The sequence below is a fragment of the Schistocerca serialis genome, chromosome 2, assembly GCF_023864345.2.
Source record: "Schistocerca serialis cubense isolate TAMUIC-IGC-003099 chromosome 2, iqSchSeri2.2, whole genome shotgun sequence".
Lineage (NCBI taxonomy): Eukaryota > Metazoa > Arthropoda > Insecta > Orthoptera > Acrididae > Schistocerca > Schistocerca serialis.
Genome location: NC_064639.1, coordinates 896,752,729 through 896,772,604, shown reverse-complemented (window position 1 = coordinate 896,772,604; position 19,876 = coordinate 896,752,729). Strand labels below are relative to the sequence as shown.

At 40.6% G+C, this 19,876-nt stretch overlaps 1 non-coding gene across 1 annotated transcript; it reads right to left on the bottom strand.

The window, feature by feature from the left end:
• Positions 1 to 11,849: 11,849 nt before the first annotated feature.
• Positions 11,850 to 11,923, bottom strand: Trnat-agu (transfer RNA threonine (anticodon AGU)). Its single transcript has one exon. It is a non-coding gene; the product is annotated as a tRNA-Thr (tRNA).
• Between the last annotated feature and the right edge of the window lie 7,953 nt (positions 11,924 to 19,876).

Sequence of the window (19,876 nt, the reverse complement as noted above, 5' to 3'; positions counted from 1 at the left end):
AAGTGTGCTTTGTGAATTGCACGTGGGACACTTGGTATACTTAGAGGACAGTTGTCGTTTGGTGAACAATTATTGTATGAAGGCAAGAAACTAGAGTGGGACATTGACATTTGCGTCTGTAGTACGAGACATTTCTTGAACTGGTGCGGGAATAAGTGCTGTTTGTTGAAACTTACGACTTTTAATTACACCATGAACTGAAAGGACAGAACCGTGGGTAATAGTAGTTGTAGGGCCATTTTTTTGGACGAACAGATTCGTGTGGATGGTACTCTGACAGTGACTATGACATTTGTGTTTAATGTGAGATACAGTTTACTGTCCAGTGCGTGTTCAAAATGCCGATTTGAGTGACTCAAAGACTTTCGTCCGGGTAACCATGGGAGAGCTTTGACACCGAGACAGTGGTTCTAGGAAAACTATCAGCAACTTTTTGACCACAAGAAAATCACAGAATGAAAGGTTTCCGTGTGACTCGCAAGATAGGAAATAATGTATTTGTAATTGTGTAAATGTTTTTTTTATGTGTTTCATTCCTGAAGGGACAGCAAGTGTAATTGTATTTCATCAACATTTGTCTTTAGAATAGTTAGTGTTTGTTTTTTGTCTGTTCTGGGTTATCAAGTTCACGTAGCATGTTTATTAGAATATTTGGTACAATGATGCTCTAATTATAAGCCAGTGGCGTAATACTAACGTAGCGGTTCATGTAGCATTGATCAGTAAGGTTGTCACAGGGGACAAGAGTTTGCATTGCACAACAAATATCGGAATTAACTGATGTATTTTGATGTCGTCCATAGTAATAATCTTGTTGGTGTTTTGACTGAAGCCACTTATTTTTATTATCACAGTGGTGACATTTCACATTAAAGTGTAACGAAGGCTAGTCGAAATGCAAGTTCTTGTCGTCTATATGTGTGACAACAGAGAAAGTATTTTTTATTTGTTTTAGAATTACTGAAATTTGGATTACTCATAAAAATAACGAAGATCCCAGTAACTAAAGCAAAATTTTATCTCAAGATTATTTTTTCATTTCTATGATGTGATGTTTTATTTGTCATGTAGATTGTTGTAAATTAGTATGTGTACGTTACTCCGGATTGTGGAGAGTACAATAATGCAACAACTGCCAATTTGGTAAAGTAACAACATTTGGTCGTCAATTTGAGGTCACCAGGGGCTAAGGTCTCCTCCTGGTTACTTTGATGACTTGCTACGTTTGTTCGAATACAGTTTTCTTAAAAAAATGTTCGGAACTACCCTCGCATTGCAAGGATAGTACCGTGCCATTTTTTTCTGCATGGGTAGCCGGTGGTGAAAGGGTACAGTACCGCCCAACATTGAAAATAGGTACGAAATTCTTGTCAGAACAACACATTTTTTGTGTAAAAGTAACTCAATTTCAATTAATACAGCGAAGCCGGATACCAGTGTGGGAAAGAATGACAATTTATTTATTTAATTGATCACATGTGCACTCCCTCAAAATAAATCCCTACATCCAGTTTGGTGAGATCTGTGAAAGGAATGAATGTATGGTCGTCTGCTAACCACAGATAGTGAATCGGAATATATGATCATCTTTGAGTCGATCCTTTGGCTACCTTTGGTGAGACCAAAGAGATGGAAGTTACCAGAGCTTTGAGCGTCTGAAATGTGGCTGACCAATAAGGTAGCAGGGTGCTTCTCCCACTTCGAGAGAGGTGCGAGAGAATCGGAATACGGCCATGTTTCAGGGACTCTGCCGCTGAACCTTCTGCTGTAAAGACCTGTTTTTTTTTGTTGTGCTCCGTAATGAAAGAGTGGAGGCATGGTATGGATGTGGAATATTTAAGAGTAGTTAGAATTAATAATTTCTCTTTCACAGGACCTTTTGTGGGGAAAATTACAAAGTGAGGCAGGTAATTTTAAGGGGATTGTAGTAAACCAACGGTCACAAAGAGCCCACGTGTAGTTATAAGTTGAGATACTTCCGTGAGCTTAAGCTGAAATATTTAAGAATTAATAGCGTGTGTACAATAAGCTGAAATATTTAAGAAATAGCGTGTGTATCATAAGTTGAAGTATTTAAGAAATATCGTTCCGTGTGACGCTAAATTTAAACTCTGAGAGAGAATCAAGGTGAGTCGGCCGTTTTTCCAGCAACGCCACTAGGCTTGCATTGCACAGGAAGACGTGCGTTTATCTCCAGAGTTCACAGTAGGAAAGTAGAATTACAAAGTGGGGCAGTGTCGTGTGAAACTGGGATAAATATTGATTGAAGTGGGAAAGCGGAAAGTGATGAAGTTGTAACCGTTCTTTGTGTAATATTTCATATTGTTGTGTTGTGTATGTCTTGTAATTTGGGTATGTGTGTTTTGCATGGGAGTAGCAAGGTAGTTTCGAAAGATTTGTGGGTATGCCTGTTCCTTCTGTATCGCTCGATCTGGAGGAAAGTTTCGTGAGGATTATTGTGAGAGGCGAAGTGTGAGGTATAATAAAAGATCCACCATCCGATCCAGGGAGTGCACTGTTGCGGTAAATAGATTACGAGACCATAGTATAGAGATTCACTAACGTAAAGCCATGCCCACTGGGCGGAATTTCTCATGTGATTCTGTTGTAGGTTGTAGAATTTGTGTGTTTAGGAATAAATCAAATAGTGAAAAGAAAGAGATTGGTGGCCTTTTTCATTAAATTGTATGTTATCGTAATGTCCCGAATTTATATAAAAGCCGTTAAATCAAAGACAAAAGGTAAATGTGGTATTGCCAGTGCGTAGTGTACAGTCAGAGTTCTATAAGTCACTGATAGTCAGATGCGTGTTTCCGTTGCGTATTATTCATACAGGAGGATAATTTGTAACTAAATAGTAAGATACGAGAATTCATGTTGCTCGATAAATTAAGGAAGATTCCACTCGCTTGGCAAACCACTCATCTTGCAGGCCTGACTGCTTGATGCCACAGTATGAGAAAGGCAAGTGGGTGCCTCTCTGTCTAAAGCCTGAATAACCACCTTCTGTAGCGAGGACCGCTGCGAGACGTGCAGTGAGATGGTTCAAATGGTTCAAGTGGCTCTGAGCACTATGGGACTTAACAAAAATGGTTCAAATGGGTCTGAGCACATCTGAGGTCATCAGTCGCCTAGACTGAGAATTACTTAAATCTAACTAACCTAAGGACATCACACACATCCATGCCCGAGGTAGGATTCGAACTTGAGACTGTATCAGCAGCGTGGTTCCGGACTGAAGCGCCTAGAACCGCTCGGCCACAACGGCCGGCACTTATGAAACATTGTAAAACATTATTACATGTGTACTGTTTCTTTGCTTTGCATTCTGATGTTTCACGTCGTACACGCCAACGGCCGTTTGCCCAACGGAGCATACAACGTGATTCATCAGAAAACGCCACCTTTCGTCGATCAGTCCAACTGCGGTACTGGCGCGCAAATTCCAGCCTCCGTCGTCGATGAACAGCTGTCAGAATAGGCTCATGAATCAGGCGCCTGCTGCAGAGGCGCTTGCAGAGCAAGATTAAGTGAACGGTCGTGGAGGAGACACTGTTGGTATCCCCTTGGTTCACCTGGGCCGTCTTTTGCTCAACAGTCGGACGTCTATTTGCCCGTACACATTTCCGCAGCTGTCATTCACACCTGTTATCTATGGCCCGTGGTGCACCACAACTGCCTCGGCGCCATTTTGCCACGCACTGTATACTTAAACCTCGGCGGCACATGAACAATTTACAGACTTAGCAGTTTCGGAAATGCTTTCAACTTTGGGCAGAAAACCACTGAACGTGCCCGTTTGGACGTCAGATAATTCGCTTCGTTTCCCCATTACGACAACTACTGTAATGTTTTCGGCGTCCCTCCCCCCCCCTCCCCCTCCCCAACGCATTTTATACATCCTCTACTGCTAGTTCTACCACCTCGTTATTACACGTTGACATCGAACATAGCCAGTGGTCTTATAAATCTGACTGGACCATGTAGCGAGTCCTTACATGTCCCATTTTGTGAGGATCTTTCCTACGTCTATGGGACTTAGTTTTTGGAGTTGTCGCTTGAAAGAGCTATGCAGTAATAAGCAGTGTAGCGTTTTTTATAAAGCCTGATTCATTCTCTTTATATACAGGGCTCTGCTTTCATAAAGGATATTAATGAGCTCAAGCCCTTCCCTTTTTGCAGGTAGTGTGCAGGTTGTTGCCTTCTACCAGTTGTGTTTGCCACAAAAATCTGCTGGCCATGCTAACTATATTCTTAGCTGTTTTGTTAATTATAGACCAATTTAATACGCTTTGCAGATAATACAGAAATTGATCATTCGCCATCCCTGAATATGATCTGTTTCACGATATTTGCTTTCAGTTAACGCTCCTCGGATGTTTATTAGCACGTCTATCCAGTTTCTTTAGTATCATTCCCAGTTGCTGAGCAGTGAACATAAAGGTCTAACTGTTTGAGATTTAGAATTTTACTTTTGCCGGAGCTTATAGATACTCCTGAAGCTCAACATTTCCGGAACTATTCAAAAAATGGTTCAAATGGCTCTGAGCACTATGAGACTTAACATCTGAGGTCATCAGTCCCCTAGAACTTAGAATTACTTAAACCTAACCAATCTAAGGACATCACACACATCCATGCCCGAGGCAGGATTCGGACCTGCGACCGTAGCGGTCGCGCGGTTCCAGACTGAAGCGCCTAGAACCGCTCGGCCAAACCCGGCCGGCCCGGGAACTGTTCCTCAAGAAGATCCACACCATCAGTATTTTTTTTTAATGCACCGACTTTTTTGTACGTGTTTGCGGGTATTACCTTTATTTTCTCTGCCAGAGCATGAAAATCAGTCTTATTCCTTGTAGTTAATTACAGGGTCTTTCTTTTTTATTCTCGCTTTTCGCTGCTTTTCTCCCTCAGAACTGTAAGCGACTATTCCTCCCCTAAAATACCTTCACTAGATACGAGAAACAGTCTCTGTCTCGTACTTCAATAACTATGGAAGGAACCTCTGGCTTTAATGATTAAGAGTCTGTACGTGGTTTTTTTTTATTATTGTAAACTTATGGGTGAAATAGCTATCGCCATTCTCTCTGTTAAATGACGAGCGCTGCAAAGAGACACTGTTGCTAATTCTGTTTAAGACTGCCGGCCACTGTGGCCGAGCGGTTCTAGGCGCTTCAGTCCGGAACCGCGCTGCTGCTACGGTCGCAGGCTCGAATCCTGCCTCGGGCATGGATGTGTATGATGTCCTTAGGTTAGCTAGGTTTAACTATTTCTAAGTCTATGGGACTGATGACCTCAGATGTTAAGTCTCATAGTGCTTAGAGCCATTTGAACCATTTTCTGTTCAAGACTGTATTTAGTACCTTACGTATTTACATTTGTCAGTTAACTCTAACAACACTTTTGTAAGTTTTTGTACATTATACTGATTTGTCGTCATGACATTGGCTAACGTAAACGTGAAATATGTCGTTGTTAAGTCGCTAAAGCATAAGCAACAGCTGACCTATGGTATGTGGAGATACGCGGTGTGCAGCAGGGTCCTTATCACACACACACACACACACACACACACACACACACACACACACACACACACACACGAGCACGCGCGCACACACACGTTGACTCACTCGCTCACTCACTGCTTTACACTTTGAAATTTCTCGTGAGCTTTAACTCACACAACTGACATGCTGTCGACAGCTGTTACAATATCTTCACAAGACGTGACCTCCACCACGACTCTCAGGTTGAAGGAAATCGTGAGGATATCCGGCGCCGCCTGTGGCCAAGGTTCCGGTTGAGGAAGTCCTCAAGGCCCTACCTGAGTACTTTTCCTTGAGGATGGTCTGTGCATGTGGAGGATGCTTAAAGTCATTCAGATTTCACAAATAAGGAAGAGATCTATGCATTTTCGTTTAACTTGTCTTGGTGGTTCGTAATAAACGCACATATCTTGACAGAGTAGCAGTTTCTCTAACAGCAATTGCTACGAATCTAATAGACAACTCCAGAGGTGAAAGGTCAGTACCACTATCAACTCTATTGGCACGTCAACATCTATACACAAACAAATCATGAAATTGTGATATCTTTTTTTCTGTCTTAGGGATGTAGCGCATTTTAAGAGAATGTTACACCAGATGCATTTTACTTTTGTTGACAAAGCATCATCAGTGGTGGATGGCGTTTATTACTCTTTTCTACTTGTTTTTCCATCGTTGCTAGCAGAGATTGTAATAGAGAAAACTTAGATGCACTTTTACCCTCCACGATATTTTGGCTTTTAGGAACACAGCATTTTCTGTTGCCAGCAACCCTTCGACTTCAAAATATACAGGGTGTTACAAAAAAGTACGGTCAAACTTTGAGGAAACATTCCTCACACAGAAATAAAGAAAAGATGTTATGTGGAGATGTGCCCGGAAACGCTTACTTTTCATGTTAGTGCTCATTTTATTACTTCTCTTCAAATCACATTAATCATGGAATGGAAACACACAGCAACAGAACGTACCAGCGTGATTTCAAACACTTTCTTACAGGAAATGTTCAAAATGTCCTCCGTTAGCGAGGATACGTGCATCCACCCTCCGTCGCACGGAATCCCTGATGCGCTGGTGCAGCCCTGGAGAATGGCGTATTGTATCACAGCCGTCCACAATACGAGCACGAAGAGTCTCTACATTTGGTACCGGGGTTGCGTAGACAAGATCTTTCAAATGCCCCCACAAATGAAAGTCAAGAGGTTTGAGGTCAGGAGAGCGTGGAGGCCATGGAATTGGTCCGCCTCTACCAACACATCGGTCACCGAATCTGTTGTTGAGAAGCGTACGAACACTTCGACTGAAATGTGCAGGAGCTCCATCGTGCATCAACCACATGTTGTGTCGTACTTGTAAAAAAATGGTTCAAATGGTTCTGAGCACTATGGGACTCAACTGCTGAGGTCATTAGTCCCCTAGAACTTAGAACTAGTTAAACCTAACTAACCTAATGACATCACAAACATCCATGCCCGAGGCAGGATTCGAACCTGCGACCGTAGCGGTCTCGCGGTTCCAGGCTGCAGCGCCTTTAACCGCACGGCCACTTCGGCCGGCTGTACTTGTAAAGGCACATGTTCTAGCAGCACAGGTAGAGTATCTATGAAATCATGATAACGTTCCCCATTGAGCGTAGGTGGAAGAACGAAACTAAAATGAGCTCTAACATGGAAGGTAAGCGTTTCTGGACCCATGTCCACATAACATGTTTTCTTTATTTGTGTGTGAGGAATGTTCCCTGAAAGTTTGGCCGTACCTTTTCGCAACACCCTGTATAATAGTGAGTAATAAACGCCGAGTACCAGTGATAATGTTTTGTAAAAAAAGAAAAGAAAACTTCTGTAACGCTTTCTAAATTGTAGCACACTTAATACACAAGAACAAATTAATAAATTATATGTCGCTAACAGTAACCAAAAGAATAAATCGTAATACGTTTAGCGTAGAAAAAATGCTACCTTCTTATTAACAGTCTCTGGTCAATTAGGAAACACTCACAGGTCGAAGCATGTATTTACTTAATGAACACGGGAAAATTAGTGTCATCAAGCCACCTAAACAAGTGCTCTACATATTCATTACAATAAAAGTAAGTTACATTTATTACACAATGTTATAAGAAATAGTAATTGCTGTTGTGCAGAAATATAAGCACAGTATCCAGTCGTCTATAACTAGTGCAACAACAGAGACAAGTTAGAGGGAGCGAGTTTTAAATTATGACGGCTAGCAGCAATGTACATCTGAGAAGAGGCGGAAGATGAAGGCAAAGAGGAGCATGAAAATGCATAGTTAATGAAGATACGGGAAAATGAACTGATGTAACTGACAGAAATGAGAAGAACAAGAGGATGGGAGCAGTTGCTTTTCTGTTTGACAGAAGGACAACCGGCCACAGGCGTTAATTTTTGGGGAAATGATAAGAAGGTTCCGGGAGGAAGTGTTTCAGGTTCTTTCTGAAAGTAAACGGCACTGAATTGTGCGCACAGTGCAGCGTAGCTTGCTCAAGAGGCAGACAACGGCAACACAGATCGTTTTTGTTTTATGGTTGGGCACAATAAAGGTATTATAAAAGTGGGACCTTGTGTTTCGATTATGATGAAATGACAAGTAGTTAGTATCTAATAGCAAGGCGTTGAGGTGCGTGCGCTCTGAGGAGCCGATGAAGTAAACATAGCGTGTGCAGTCATTTAACTTGTCTGGCAGCAACCAAGCCAGCTGTGCGTCTTCTGTAGCAGTGACTCAGTCGTATAGACGAATGTTGCAGGTGTCACGCACAAAAGAATTCGTGGTTAGTTCTAACTATCCAATGATCTTACTAATCCCGCCGTGCTGGATTATTTCGCAATCTAGGAGAAGTAATTCAAGGAAATGGGTTAGAAAAGTATGCCATACGTGAAAATGCATACGCTATGAGAAGAGCATTTATAATCAAAAATGCCTATGATAAATCCAAAATCAATGCTTTACAGCACAGTAGTGACACACAAACGTAGACAACACAACACATACAAAAGGAAAAGAAGATAATACACTTTTCAAACGCTGATACAGAATTATTGACAATAGGCTAACAGAACAGATCTTAACTTCTGGGACAAAACATTAGCAACTAGATGGTTCGTAGAAGCAGAGGCCTAACGAGGGGCTCCTACAGCCCTGGTAGAACTGCCAAAGCAGCGCCCCCCCCCCCCCCCCTAATCCTCCTACCCACCCGTAGAACTATTTTTCTGTAATTATTTTCTACTTATGCAGACGTGCATGCGAACGACACATTCATGTGGGCAGGACTGACAGGCACAGTGAAAACGAATGTTCGGTGATATTTGATACAAAAACTTCGTAGATTAAACTTTAGCACAGTAATTACATACTTCGACACTTTAACATGAGTCAGAGTGTCATTCGCGATGGAATAACAAAAATATCCCATACATAGGTAAGGCCTACTTCTGCTGGTCTTCCGACATCACATACTGGAGCAATGCAGCCGATGACCAGTACAGAACATACGTTTGTTTGCGCGAGGTGTTTTAAGACGAACACTGCATACTTGTCTACAGGCACAACGACCAACAGTTGGGTTAATTTTACGACTCAGTCAATACTTAAACCGTCTTTTTTCTTTTATTTTTTAAAATCAGTTTTGGCGCTCCCCCCCTCCCCCTTCTCCATACACGCGGCGACAGCGCTCTTGGCGGGGCGCGTAAATACTGCAACGCCCTCGGTACGGTCCCGCTCAATTTACGAGGTGTGGAGGAAAACTAATGAACATTTCTGTCTACCAAAGGTTTTATTTCTTTCGGACAACAGTATTCTCCGCTTCGAAATATTTCCCTCCGGCACCTATACACCGGCGGAGTCTTTGTTCTTAGTCTTGGTAGCAGCGCTGAAAGGCTTCAGCTGGTAGGGCCTTTAACATGTCTATCACTTTTGTATGAATGTTCTCCAGAGTCCCAAAATAACGTCCTTTTAAGACATTGTTCAATTTTGAGGAAAGGAAAAATCCACAAGGACTTGGATCAGATGAATATACAAGCTGTTGAATAAGGGGTATGCCTTTTGATGTAAAAAATTCCGTGATGGAAGTGGCAGTGTGACATGGGGCTTGGTCATGATGCTGCATCCATTTGTCTGCATTGTACAGTTCCATTCGATGCACCATTTTCCTGAGCCTTTCAAATACATCTTTGTAAAACAGTTGAATGACAATTTGACCTGGAAGAACAAATTCTTTATGCATGATATCCCTAATGTCGAAAAAGCAATTAAGCATTCTGTTGATGTTTGATTTACTCATTCGAGCTTTCTTCGGCCGAGGAAATGTCTCTGTATCGATTCCTCACTTTGCCGCTTTGTCTCAGGATCGTACTAAAAAATCCACGATACATCACCTGTGATCACACGACTAAACAATTCGTGGTCTTTGGCAGTCCTGCCAATAAGATCAACGCACACGTTTCTCCGACTGTGCTTCTGATCAGTTGTAAGATTTTTCGGCACCATTTTGACACAGACCATTCGCATCTGCAAAACTGCGGTCAGCATTTGATTTACAGTGAAAGTGTTTAACAGGTCACCCATCATCCTTATTGTTAAACGGCGATCTGATAACACAAGAGCACGCACACATTTCACGTTTTCGTCAGTTTTTGAAGTTGAAGAACCCTCTGAGTGAGGTTATCTTCAACGTGTTCTGGGCCTTCCAAAAACAATTTGTGCCAACGTGAAACTTGCGATCTTGATAAGGATTGTTTCCCATAGGCCTGCTTCAACTTTTCAAAGATCACATTCGCGGGTTCCCCAAGTTTAACACAAAACTTGGTGACATAATGTTGCTCTAAATTCCGCTGTTCCATTTTCGGAACACACAAAGAAGTTCACTGATAGCGCTCTCAAAATACACGTGACGGCTGTACGGAGCTGAAAATAGGACTGAGCATCTGGAAGGGGATGAAATACCGGTCTGCACAAGTAGAACAACACAACGTTGCCAGATCGCTCGCAGTATTGGCAGTCTCATTACTTTTCCCACATACCTCGTAAAAGACCTACAAGCAACAGAAAGAAATATTCCCCGAATGATCCCAGGATAGAAGAGGTAAGAAAACAGGCCAGGAGCAGTAAGTGGAATTAAGAGAGACAAGGTGAGAAGATGAAGGAATGTGGGTGAAAAAGAAATCAGCAAGTGAGAAGGAATTGGTTCGGGAGCGTGCTCCTTAGCTATCCGTAATAACAGACGGGGAAAAAAATTTAGAATGTCTGTTAGGAGACGCAGTTTCCCTAGAACGGTCAATAAATATGTGACCTAGGGCAAATAACAGATACAAAATAACATCAAAAATATTCTCGTAGCAACACTATCCACTAAAAATTATACATCCCTAAAGATATCACACTGACTTATTGCGAGTGTTGCATCCATCGTAAGATGTAAGAGACGACTGGCTGCTGATTCTAATTAACGATTTGAAGAGCAATTTTTCAGATGACGTGCTCAACGACGAGGTAGAATTACTACGTCTCTTCACACCTTAGCCGGTCAAACATGAAAGAAATTCTGTAGTTTTCAGTAAATCTACGTTTAAAAAACACATTTTTTGCATATTTCTTTTCGGTCATTGTGTTTAATGCTACAGGATACTCCAGGATCACTTGTAAGGATATGTGGTAAAATTTGCGATTAGAAAGCCTGTCTAGTAAAAATTGATACGACTAAAAGAACTTGCATGTGACAAAGTACACAAGAAGGTGAAAAAGAGCATCATATTTTACTAATTCAATGATTGCTATATATGCATGTAATGCTACTGCTATGAACGCCCAAAGACTCAATATTTTCACGTTAAAACCGCGAAAGCACGTTACGTTACCAAAGTTACTTCTACGTTTGAAGCATATATGCATGTAATACTAATGCTACGAACGTACAAAGACTCCGTATTTCCACCTTAAACACCGAAACCACTTTACGTTACGAAAGTTACTTGTACATTTGAAGCACGTAATTAGCCGATTGTGCCCATATTTTCATCTATTTTGAAAGTACAACTTTCAATATGCCTTACAAACTAAACAAAAATTTCGGCTAGGCATCAGAGGGATTCGTCTAATTCAATGGTCGCTATGGACGCATGTAATACTACTAGTATGAACGTACAAAGACTCAATATTTAATTTCACGTTAATGAAGTTAGTTGTACTTTTGAAGCGTATAGTTGGCAGATTCTGGTAATATTTCCATCTATTTAGAATGTACAAACTTCAATATGCTTTATAAATTACATAAAAATTTCGGCTAGGCACCGGAGGGATTCGAACCCTCGATCTCCTGTTTACTAGACAGGCGCTTTAACCAACTAAGCCACGGCGCCGCACGGCACAGTGAGTCTACGAGCGGGTACCAGTTATAGCGGACAATTATTTGTACTTGCTTTCATATTGTAATGGCATTGCGTATACTACAAATTTTCTAAGTTTAGATTTAGACGGGTTCCTATTCATGTTAGGACGCACTGTTGCCCGTTGGATTTCTTTGCCTACACAGCACAGTGAAAATGAAACGTACACATTTCAGTTCTGTGCTGTACTGTTTGACATTGTGAAATAGAAGTCAAGCGAAACTTTCATTATTTTCTCCTATTTGATAAACCAAGTAAACAGAGACTCAACTCATTGTCTTTAACAGAATACTAAAATGTCCTACGTCACAATTCGGACTGACGATAAAATATGTGGCACTCGCTAGTAGCGTTCCACATTTATTTGAGTCTGCTGTCCGATATATACTACAGGGCGATTTGCCTGCAACTGCTCGACAAAATAAGTTTATGATAAACTGTGATTGTTAAATACTAACCAGAACTAATGATTTGTTACCTTCGTCCTGTGCATGGGAACCGACAACTGTCATGCTACGTACCGATATAGAAACACAAACGCTACAAGAACGTTAAAAATAAACAAAGCAAAACTGGACACGTGCTATCACTGCGAATCAAAGATAATCTAACACTATCTTACATCACAGATTACAATTAGATACGTGTCAGAACTCTATTTTTTATTTATAGTTTGACAACGTAAGGAGCATGTAAAATAATCAGATATTCTTCATCTGTTATCTACTTTCTTCTTATTTAGCTTATTTTCACCCCCCTTTGCCCCGGAGAGTAGTCGTTTTAGTTTTCTTTTCCTGGAAGCTCTTGAAATTTTGTACCAAATTTCTAGATGTTTTGCTTTGTGTCATGTCTTCTGCTATAGCCATCTGTGTTTTTATTCCACGTGATGTGATGTATTTTTTGTATCATATATTCATAGCGAGGAGGTCGTCACTGATGCAGAACATACCATAAAGCAAGAAAACATAACGGATATTTTAAAAAAGGAGGCATTTAAATGTTCCTTCCACAAACCCCAAGTGAAATGGCCCAAATGGACGAGGAGTTAGCAAAAAAATTTTAGACATACTTTTATGTAAGAGGCTATTGTAGATTTGTTACAAAAAACAAAAATATGCTATACATTGAGGTGCATGTGATAAATTGATGTGCTGACTGTCACGCTTGTCTATTGTAAACATTATCGAGAATTCGTTTGCTGTCCTCTGCGGCGCTATAGGGACGAGCACCTACTCTCACCATTGTCTTACATTTTCCTTCGAAGGGGTCTTCGTTTCTTCCGTATCTAAACTCGAGTTCTCTGTTATTACCCACATTGGGAAGGAAACAGGTTCAATACGCCTCCTTTGATCCAGATTAAGGTTTTTAGTGGATTTCTTAAACCGACAAAAGCAAACGCCGGGATGGTTCTTTTGAAAAGAGAACGGACGATTTTTTTTCTCATCACTGGCTAACTTTTTTATTGAATGTTTCTTTCGTACATACCTTCAGCTACTGAAGACACTCACGCACACTGAAACTGGTACGTAGTGCCATCGTCACTTATTCTGCTGCCCAAATAACAAAAACTCATTTACTGCTTTTAGTGTCTCATTTTCTAAACTAAACATTAACAATGAATGTTTCAGGTTTCACTATGATATCTTTTTATTACACTCTTAGTTTTATTTCTTTTGTTATATATTTTCCGGGCTTCATTTGTTCGTGTTTGTGAAAAGGCTCTATCAGCATTTTGTTTTTATTTGATATTGTTAGCTATTTTTGTATTACATGTTTTCAGACCCTTTTTCCGGTTTGGTACTTTACTTTTTCCTTGGACCTGCGAGAATTGGACGTTCCGTGCTACGGCGCATCTCTTTGGAATAATCAACCAAAGATGTATATTTGAGGACTCTGTGTGAAGCGATTACAGAGAGTGGACATGTTCTATGTTGCAGAGATTTTATTATTGTTGTGCGAACGTGAATGTTTAGTTAGCCGGTGACACAATGATCTAATTCAAGAAAATAATACGCCTTCAAGGTGTGTATTTATCAATTTATAAAAGATTTGACAAACATCCTTCAGATATCACGAGACGTAAATCGATCGGAGGTGCAGTGTGGAATGATAGTGCGAGCCTGCATCTTTTCATGGTCAATATTCTTCGAGAGAATATCTCAGAAGCTATAAACTTTTCGCTGATAAAAAAAGTTAGACACATCAATCCATACGCATCATACAATATAGCACCTAGTTGTGCTGAACGATCTTCTTAGCGAAATAACCATTTTAGAGACTTCACATGGAGCAGTTCCGACGAGGAGTATCAGCGAGATCGACGCTGCGGGACATATATCTAGCTCTCCTGTGGTATTTAAAACCAAAGACTTATATTCTTTAGCTTTTAAAAGACTGAAGATAAAACCTAAATAAAACCACTGGAAATCATAACTAAAAATACCAAAAAATAAATAAGAAGCAGAGAATTTTCTTAAACAAAATTTCTTAAATTAATTAATTAATTAATTAAAATATAATAAACTAGTACCTCATCAGCTATTTTCGACAGTGCTGTTTTTAATGTTACTGTTCTTCCTCAATATTGTCTTCAGTTTCAACCATTTGCAATTCCTGTGCGAGTCTTTGTTGATATGCGTTCCTTGTGCTTTCTTCTTGTAGAAGATAAACTTTATATTTCAAATCTTGGTTTTCGGTTTTCTTTACATTTGCTTGTTTCTTCCACCTTGTCCATATTTCAATCTTCGAAGTAACTAGGAAGTGCTCAGAGCCTATACCAATACCACAAAACTTACGGGTACCTACCTCGAGTTTGAGAGTTTACTTTTTTTCGTTAGCTACGATGTGCACGCCAGGTGTATCTATTTATGTCTTTCTTTCTGAAGAAGATATTTGTAATTTTTAGCTGATTTAATGTAGCAAAATTCTCAATAAGTCTTTTCATTTCCATTTAAAGTTATTTCACCAAATGAGCCTACTGTATCTACAACTGGATATTTCCAATTCTTGCATTTGAATCTCTTTATTACATTTCTTTACTTGTTTTTGTAGCCCATCTTAGTATATTTCAGAGTCTTCGCGTTTTCCTTCTTTAGGTGTATATACCCCTTTAACACATAAATGTCCTCTTATCTTCTCTGAATCTAGCAATTACTATCCTTTCATTTATATAATCATACAAATCCATCTATCTTTTTCATTTTTCATCTGTAAGAATGTTTTCTCACTTGAGCTACGAATTCGCGACATCCAGAAACATATGGCCCCAGTACGCTAATATCGATTATTTTTGATGGGGCCTGAAGACGGCACAATTAATTGTCAAAATCGGTAGCGAAAAGAAGATAAATTAACATCTCGATTGCAAGGCTGTTTGGCGAATTTCATTGTTAAATACTCGTAATTAATTATGCTGTAACGTGGGGCTTAGCCCTTCCACGAATTTCTGCGTCATTGTCTCGCTGGAGCTCAGTCAGCATCTTGTGGTCCTTTGGGGCGGAACGCAGAGAATATGTTTCTCTTGATTTACTTGCTTTGTTGTCTGACTTTGAAGTATATATGTCCCATTGTTCTCTTTAACTACCAACATTCGTATGAGAACGTTAGTTCAAACTGAATCGCTATGAACAGACCCATTCAGATGTTGCTAGCAGTTCCACGCGAATGCTATGAAGTGTATCCTTCAGTTTAGAATTCGAGCTGAACTGACGAGGGCTGAAGTCAGGGGAGTGCAGTAGGTTGGCAGCCCCATCAGTCAAACAAATCAGTAACAGCTTGCACTGTACGTACTTGAGCATTGTCCTGCAAAATGATGGTCGGGTCCTGCAGAAAGTGCCATCACTTCTGTCTCTAAGCTGGTAGTAGATTTGTTACAAAACTGAGTTCAAGTCGATTTCTAAAATGAAGGTGACGCTTCACGGCATTGGCTTCAGAAATGCTACAAATTCGTCGGGCAATAGACCGCGCCGCTCGAACTGTCAACACAACTGGCACTGCTAAGAGTAGCCTACGACTTCCACAACGCTGACAACGGGTTATACACAATGCTGGTGATACTACTTTGAAGGTCAGTAAAACTTTGAAACACATATCTATTTTGTACGAGCTGTAAATAAATAGTTGCCACTATTACAGTTCCAACCCTCGCAGAAAACATCGTTCTTGTGAAACACAACTAGCTCTTTACTAGCACGAAGTGTTGAGTGCTATTGACAAGGGATTTCAAATGGATTCCGTGTTTCTGGATTTCCGGAAGGCTTTTGATACTGTAGTACGCAAGCGGGTTGTAGTGAAAGGACAGCAGAAATACTCGTTGTCAACAAAGTAAAATCCTCTCTGTACCTTCACATAACACTGTCATGATTTCTAAATCATTTTCTGTATCATTACATGAATTTGGAACAATCTTCCTCAAAATATAATTCCTACCTGACTTCAAGTGACAGTTTATGACTCAGCGTGACAGTTTATGACTCAGCTGCTATCGCGGCAGCCATCACTCTCATATACTAGTCTGCAGCTCAGTCTCGACAATCCCTCCTCCCCCACATCTTTTTCGGCCCCCCATGCCGCAGAGTTCTTTGTTTGAATGCCGTTCCTTCCTAATGGCCACTGTGACTATCATTTCAATCTTCTGCACGTTTTTTATCCTTTCCACTCTTAGTAATATTAAACATGGCTTCAAATATGCAAAACTAATCCGTACCATTCTTAATGCCCGTTTCTACTAGTACTATTATTATTATTACTCTTAATTACTTTTATTACCTTTATTATGGTCAGCAAAATGTATAAGACAGGCAAAATACCCTCAGACTTCAAGAAGAATATAATAATTCCAATCCCAAAGAAAGTAGGTGTTGACAGATGTGAAAATTACCGAACTATCAGTTTAATAAGTCACGGCTGCAAAATACTAACGCGAATTCTTTACAGACGAATGGAAAAACTGGTAGAAGCCGACCTCGGGGAAGATCAGTTTGGATTCCGTAGAAATGTTGGAACACGTGAGGCAATACTGACCCTACGGTTTATATTAGAAGCTAGATTAGGAAAAGAAAAACCTACGTTTCTAGCATTTGTAGACTTAGAGAAAGCTTTTGAAAATGTTGACTGGAATACTCTCTTTCAAATACTGAAGGTGGCAGGGCTAAAATACAGGGAGCGAAAGGCTATTTACAATTTGTACAGAAACCAGACGGCAGTTATAAGAGTCGAGGGACATGAAAGGGAAGCAGTGGTTGGGAAGGGAGTGAGACAGGGTTGTAGCCTATCCCCGATGTTATTCAATCTGTATATTGAGCAAGCAATAAAGGAAACAAAAGAAAAGTTCGGAGTAGGTATTAAAATACATGGAGAAGAAACAAAAATGAGGTTCGCTGATGACATTGTAATTCTGTCAGAGACAGCAAAGAACTTGGAAGAGCAGTTGAACGGAATGGATACTGTCTTGAAAGGAGGGTATAAGATGAACATCAACAAAAGCAAAACGAGGATAATGGAACGTTGTCGAATGAAGTCGGGTGATGCTGAGGGAATTAGATTAGGAAATGAGACGCTTAAAGTAGTAAAGGAGTTTTGCTATTTGGGGAGCAAAATAACTGATGATGATCGAAGTAGAGAGGATATAAAATGTAGACTGGCAATGGCAAGGAAAGCGTTTCTGAAGAAGAAAAATTTGTTAACACCGAGTATAGATTTAAATGTCAGGAAGTCGTTCTGAAAGTATTTGAATGGAGTGTAGCCATGTATGGAAGTGAAACGTGGACGATAAATAGTTTAGACAGAAAGAGAATAGAAGCTTTCGAAATGTGGTGCTACAGAAGAATGCTAAGGATTAGATAGGTAGATCGCATAACTAATGAGGAGGTATTGAATAGAATTGGGGAGAAGAGGAGCTTGTGGCACAACTTGACTAGAAGAAGGGAACGGTTGGTAGGACATGTTATGAGGCATCAAGGGATCACCAATTTAGTATTGGAGGGCAGCGTGTAGGGTAAAAATCGTAGAGGGAGACCAAGAGATGAATACACTAAGCAGATTCAGAAGGATTAGGCTGCGGTACGTAATGGGAGATGAAGCACCTTGCACAGGATAGAGTAGCATAGAGAGCTGCATCAAACCAGTCTCAGGACTGAAGACCACAACAACAACAACGACATCGTTATTATTGTGAATTTTTGTGTAATATCTTTGGTATGTGTTGTTCCCGGTCAGATGTAATTGAGGCGCTTAAGGCTATAACCTGGTCGGACTAAATAAGCAATAAACAGCAAGTAGGTAGTAGAAAGAATTTCCCACTGCATTGCTTTGTACACTAATTATGGTATGTTTTGGAGGAAAATAATTAACTTTGAGTCTGACTGTCTAATTTTCCTATTAGTAACACGACCAGTGTTAAACGTTTTTGTAAAGTGGGGGTTTACATGTTTTGTATAGTGTTGTGTGTGAAGGGGTGCTATAACCCCATTCCCCCTATCTGACATTCCCGCGTGCTCTGTGCGAGCGGCGGAAATCGGTGACTGCTACCGAAATGGTGAAACCCTAACCTACGCAGAATCAGCTTCGCGCCTATGGGACTTGCGCCTTTGCGGCAACGTTTGCTACACCACCTTCCAGTCGGCCATCGAGTTCCTCCCGTTCAGACTTTGAGAATTCGCGGCAACTATAAAACACGCCACTCCGCCCGCGACGGCATCTGTAGCGCGCAGAATTTCGTAAGGCCCGCGGGAGGGAGGGGCGAATTTTTTTCGGCCTGTTTACGCGGTGCATCTGCCGGTAATGTACTTATTACACAACAACGGGTGGCCGCCTCCCGATGGAATTACGCGCGTGCCGATGACCCGTTAACGGGAGCCAGTGCCGCAATTCCAGTTAATCTCCCCGTAAACCGGAAACATCCGATTATTTCCATTCATAATATAATCCCGCGCTCTTTCGAACGCGTTGCAAATGTCCGGAAGCGAATGGGGGAAAAAATGAAAATAAAAATGGAATAACGGTCGGTAATTGCGTCGGTTATTCTGTAGCGCTTTTTTTATGAGAGCTGTGACTTCAGCGCGGGCACAAAATAACAGCAGTGTTTACTGAATATCCATCGGCCGGCAGTGGAACGCCTGTTCTGTTTCCCTCAGTGGTTACGGGAGAATGCGGTCCATTTGCGGAATTTTCATGAACAATGAACAAATACGTTGATTCTGTAAATAAGGAACCAGCAGTTATTTTTGTCACAGTTGGTAACCACTTGTAATGCCATAGTAGCTAATTAGCTCTGCTGCTTGCTCATGTCCTTAATCTTTCTAGGAACATCCACTTTTCAACTAAACGTTCCTTTGGCATACTGGCAAGAGGAATCTCTGACATTCGTTGAAAACAATGTGCTCTCTTTGAATTCTTCAGCAGAGCAATAAAGTTGTAGCTGACCCCCCCCCCCCTCCCCCGCACACACACACACACACACACACACACACACATATATATATATATATATATATATATATATATATATATATATATATATATATATATATATATATATACTCTGTAAGTTACGAAGTAATAGGCGACGGAAATATTTATTGCGGTTGGTCACCATAAGAAACGTTACACTGTCTATGGAGCAATGAACATAGTTTATTGTGCTTTTATCCAAAGAGTTACAGCAAAAAGATACAATTTTTTAAATGGGACAATAGTTGTTTCTATCATACACTGGAATCAGTAACACCAGCTATGTATACGTCAATTTAAATTACATTCCTATCACTTTTAGTTTGGGAGCTACAACCATTCAAAGTTTCAGGGGCAGGTACCACACGCTGTACATGAAACATGGCTGTGTGGTGGGTGGATGTTCTGGCGGTGGGAAGTTGATTTAAATGAGACGTTTAAACGTGTGACCATGTTCCTGAATGCACAATGAAATGC